Below are 6,000 nucleotides of genomic sequence, written 5' to 3' on the forward strand. Positions count from 1 at the left end.
CATCTTCTACCTTTCATACAGATTACTTAAAAAGAGAATAGTAGTTTTTTATTTGAATTGGTTTATGTAAAAGTAAACATTTCAAGCTTTCTACAAGTAAATGCATTATGTCTGTGAGGCACGTAATCACTTAGATTTAGGTTTCATGCACGTTAGTTTCATTTATGTGTCTGTGAAAAGATATAACAGAGACAGTCAAGGCAGAGCGCGTGCCCTGACTGTTTTCTTATTTTCATAAAAGCACAGTGTATACAAATAAAAATATACCCTCTACAGTTTCGAATGATGTATTGGTTGTATTTGTACGATCAAAACTGACGGAGAATTTTACATTCTTTTCGGAGTTATTACAAAAGCGTGCCTCAAATGCGCCAGCGCGTTTTTCGACCAAAGTTGAAACATCCTGTCATCATGAGACATTTAGATGCAGTGAAATGAAACATACTTTATAATGTTTCACTTGCTGTAGTCAGGAAATACAGTTGACAAAAAGTCTTAACTGGTAAAATGTGTGCACATTCTGTCACAGTAACAACTTACAAATATAAAAGAAAAAAACTTACTTGTGTAAATATCTCATCTGCTGGTTCACGCCATGTCTCATTTAATGTTCATCTTCTGAAGTAAGTTTTATTCCTGACAGCCCGTCTTCTTCCAGAAAGGACTAACTTGAAAGAAAAGAAACTGCTTTCTCCTTTGTTTACTGTGATGTGGGCGTCTACTTTTGGCGCGGCGCCCTCACGTGGACGATTTGAATATGAAAGACTGGAATCGCTCCTGGGCGTGATCTAATTAAAACTAATGAAGCAGACAAGAGAGACTGGACATCGTGTTGGTTTCATACGGATTACTTTATCACAGAATATTTGATTTCAATAAACATTACTTTATTTGAAAGTATAGATATCAAGCTTTCTCTAGACATATTGCTCATGTCTCTGTGTTGTGTATTGGCTGAGTTATAGTCTATTTTAATGACGCTTTTCTGAATGAAGATCACGGAGATCAACGCGGCAGACAGCACACCCTTTTTGTTTTCTTTATTTTGTAAAATCACAATATTTTTTTGGTTTTGTGAGTATATACAAATAAAAGTAGACCCTTTACAGATTCGATTGATGTACCGCTTTTATCTGTACAATCAGAAATGACCGAGTAATTGAAGTTCCTTTTGGGAAACTGCCACAAAACGCGTATACGCGTGTTTGGACCCCAGGGGGTTAACGTCTCATCCGAAGGACGGTGCCTTTTACAGTATAGTGTCCCCATCACTATACTGGGGCATTAGGACCCACATAGACCACAGGGTGAGCACCCCCTGCTGGCCTCACTAACACCTCTTCCAACAGCAACCTAGTTTTCCCAGGAGGTCTCCCATCCAGGTACTGACCAGGCTCAGCCCTGCTTAGCTTCAGTGAGCAACCGGTCTTGGGCTACAGGGTGATATGGCTGTGGTAGAAGAAGAAGAAGAAGAAGAAGAAGAAGAAGAAGGTAACGTCAACATGGCAACTCACATTCATACTCAACGAGATTTGGCTGTAGAGTATGTACTCGTTTAGTACTCGTTAGGTAAGTACTTATGGAAATTAAGTACCTACTCATTGAGTATGCGGTTTCGAACGCAGCCCATATAGGTGTCTTCAAAGGTTCAATTGTGGTTTGCCTTGTTGTAATTGAAAAGAGGTTTCCATTGTAGTTTCTTGTTGACAGATTGGTGAAAGTGTAAGACTCATTGTTTGTTACAGATTCCATGTAGCTGTCTCAAAGAGTTAATTCGATGGAAGATGTAAAACCTTTAAAATGTCAGGTCTGTAGCGAATTTAGCTCAAAAATGGAAATGTATATAAATAATTACAATCAATTTTTATTAATTACAATTATTTATATCAGCCGCCAGTGGTAAGTGTAGCGGAATTAAATCGCCATCAATTAATCTGTTCGTCTAGCAAACATTCAGGGTAATTTCATATCAACTCCAAGCAATGATATTTTCTTGGCCACAGAAAAATAACACTCTTACAGTATTAATGCATTAGAGCCTGTAACTTGATCGGAAATCGTAAAGGGACATTAATTTGCAAGGCAGAATCAGAGACTCATGTAATTTGTGCACAAACGTTTTATTAACTAACGACTAACATATAACTAATCTAAACAAGGTTAGGAGGATGGCTAAAACAGTACAGGAAAAGGGGGGGGGGTGAGGCTGAGCTGACCATCTGAAAGAACCATCAGTTTCTAACGCAAAACGCATGTGATAGCTTACACATAACCTCTGTTTAGTGGAAGAAACTATACTTGCATTCGACCGAGAGTCTCGTGGAGCCTCTGGAGAAATCCTGGATGGTTCCATTTGATGGCTGGAGTTGCAGTTTCTTGAAACTCCAAGGTTGTTCTTGACTCTGTTGAGGTTAGGAGAGGTCTCTCTCCTGTGTAAGCGGTTCTGAGGAACCGCAGGCCGCACTTCAGAGATGGGGATCCAGAGATGGCCAGGAGTGAAGAGAGAGAGATGTCCGATCGTGTACATTCTGATAAGTTCCATAGTCGAGTGAAATGAACTCCAGTGGGAGTAGTCTGTGTGGAGAGTCCACACAGCTCCATATGTTGAGGCCCCCCTCTGGGCCTGGGCCTGTGGAGGCCCTCCCCATAGGCAGCAATCAAGTTTTCAGAAGGAACTGGTCGGAACTAGGTGTGAGCCCTTTTAACATCTAGGAAGATAACACCTCTCAAAGTGGACTTGACCAATGAGAGAGGCTGAAATTCCGAGTGGGGGATTTCGAAATGATGTGGGCTTTTACGACCCTTTGTTTGAGAGCAAGGTATTTTGCATGTGGGAAAATTCATGTAAATCTACTAGGGATTCATGAAACTCTAATATGTTACCTGTGTATCAACATATAATATGCATCATCTTTTAGATCATCAAAATACGAATTCAGAGATACTAAACATGACACGTACATAATATATCTACATGAGATATCTATCTATATCTATCTTAACACATGCATAAAACATTACACAAATAAAAAAAAGTAAAAGACAAGGTACATAAACCACAATGATATACACAATGAATGGACCATTTGTGTGTTCATTCATAGGAAGGATTTCCTATAAATTAGGGAAGAGTCCATTTCAGTAGGCCAAATGTCTTTCCTAAAGTTGCTGCATTCCTTTGGATCGTAAAACTGGTGTTATCAGATAGTTGCCCTGGCAACTGAGCCCTTAAGGCCCAGTTGCTTTAATGTTCGTAGAACTGGGGGTTGTTTCTAGAATGCCAACCTAAAGTTGGCTTGTTGGTTTTAAGGATAATTTGTTAAATGTAACAAATAACTATGTCTGATTGGTCCAGACGCTACAGGTCTATAATACCCATCTGTTCCCCGAATATCAATGGTGTTGCTCGGTAGTACTTTAGATGGCAAAACCCATGTTGGTTTCAAGGCTCAAGTTTGGTAACTCTAACCTTCAGCTCTCTTCATAAATTTCCTATGGGATTAACATCTGGAGACTGGCTTGGCCACTCCAGGACCTCAATGTGCTTATTCTTGAGCCACTCCTTTGTTGCCTGGAATTCCCATTCACAACAGATTTATAATGCCCTGGCTGAGGTAAGGAGGTTATCACCCAATATTTGACAGTACAAGGGCCCATCCATCGTTTCTTTGATGCGGTGCAGTTGTCCTGTCCATTTAGCAGAAAAACACCACCAAAGCTTAATGTTTCGACCTCCATGTTTGTCGGTGGTGATGGTGTTCTTGGGGTCATATGCAACATTCATGGCCTGTACATGGCTTTTGTGTCAGCAGAATAGATGATATATTTGTTTCCATCAGTGTATTTTAGGCTTCAACTGCAGTCTAAGCCCTTTAAGAAAGTGCTCCTAATCTCAGCTCAATGCCTCATTTGGGAAATAACAGGCTGGGAAATTTTGAAGGCAGTATTTCCTGATTCAGAGCATGTAAAAACATACATCTGTGGCAGAGATAAAATGGCATATATAGCCAGGTTTGGTATTGCACCGTTTAACAAAAGACAGCTGACCACAAATGTATGTCGTTATGTTCGAAGATGATATTTTGGATAGAGAAATTGAGAGAAGAGCTACTAAGCTACAAAAAATATACTGAGATGTATCAGTCTTTATGTTATAGATTTCGTTGAATAAACACTCACACGCTAAAACTGTTGAATGGCTGTTTATTTTGCTGTGCAAAAATGGTTTTCATTTTTCTGTTTGAGTCTTAAAGGAGAACTCCGGTGTGATATTGACCTAAAGTGTATTGAATCATGATACCGAGTGTAAACGTACCTTGCATATCTCATCTCGTCTTGTCCACTGCTGTCCGAAATCTGGGGTCAGTTAGCCGATGCTCACAACAGCTTGTCAATGAGATCAATGGGGCATCGAAGCAGTCATGTAAAAAAATCACTGTTTTACGCCATTTACGAGGCACAAAGTAGCGCCACACTTCATCGGTAGACTTCCAAGGGCCCCGACATTTAAAACGCGACATTGAAAACTCATAAAAAGCACCGGTAGTTTATTTACGAGAAGATTTATACAGACAGTAACTTCAAGGAGTTTAGCGATCGCCGCCATCTTGAATGTAGTCACGATAAGTCGAATGTCGAGCACGAAGGAAACTACAACCTGATAAGTTGAAAACCTGATACGTTCCTTCCTGCTCGTCACTCGACTTAACGTGACTACATTCAAGATGGCGACGGCCGCTAAACTTCTTGCCGTTACTGTCTGTATAAATCTTCTCGTAAATAAACTACCGGTGCTTTTTCTGAGTTCTCAATGTCTCGTTTTAAATGTCGGGGCCCTTGGAAGTCTACCGATGAAGTGTGGCGCTACTTTGTGCCTCGTAAATGGCGTAAAACAGTGATTTATTTACATGACTGCTTCGATGCCCCATTGATCTCATTGACAAGCTGTTGTGAGCATCGGCTAACTGACCCCAGATTTCGGACAGCAGTGGACAAGACGAGATGAGATATGCAAGGTACGTTTACACTCGGTATCATGATTCAATACACTTTAGGTCAATATCACACCGGAGTTCTCCTTTAAATATGATTTTACAGCAACCCTGATGCTAACATTTCAAATGTTTTGCTTAATTTTAAAGGTGTGTTTAAGTAATTTGTTTGATTACATGCTTTCACTGACAAACCTCTGTCCCATTGTGGACAGATTGCCCGAAAGTGAAAGACAGAGAGATCATTGTTTGCAGTTGCCTTCATGGAAGTCCTCATTAGAACACTGTAGCTGTTGTCTAGCTGCCTCTGTTTTTTTTTTTTTGATAACTTAAGAGGTTTAAAGTATTTATTAGCCATCCATATAATTTCATTCATATTGATAAAATGTGGTTGTTTTTGGTTAATGTCTTGAAAAGTATGCTTTTATTAGCAGTTCAGATTTATTTCCAATACCATGAGTTATTAAGTTCCTGATTGAAAGCAAGGGAAGTAATCTGGGACAAAGATGAAATTGCTCAAACTGACGTCATAACAGTCATATCTGTCCAAACCTTTTGTTGGCTTTGAGGCCTTTGCCATTTTGGACCAGCTTGGGAGGATCCGCTCAGTGACCGAGACGTTCAGAATGAAGGTAATCCAGGCCTGATCTCCATCTTTTCTTTCTTTTGTCATTTGCTGATCACAAGCCTATAGTAGTATGCTTGATATTCCTTTTCTTTTTGCTTTGTTTGTCTATTTTGGTCTAAGGGTCAAAGAGTAGTACAATTTTCTTCCCCATGAGCAATTCTACTGGGCTGACCTGACCCCTGTACAGGAGGTAGGAGCAGCTCAAAAACACATTAGTGCAAACAACAGGTCCTCTTGTTTTAGTATGCACTTTGCAGTCTGAAATGGGAACACTTTTAGCATATTCTGGCCATCCTTTTGTTACAATTTTTTCACAATTTTGTTTGGAACTGCTCATCCTTTTGTGTTTCCTTTGGTGTCTGTGTCAGCTTCCACTGTGAC

This window comes from Garra rufa, chromosome 4, assembly GCF_049309525.1.
Source record: "Garra rufa chromosome 4, GarRuf1.0, whole genome shotgun sequence".
NCBI classification, from domain to species: domain Eukaryota; kingdom Metazoa; phylum Chordata; class Actinopteri; order Cypriniformes; family Cyprinidae; genus Garra; species Garra rufa.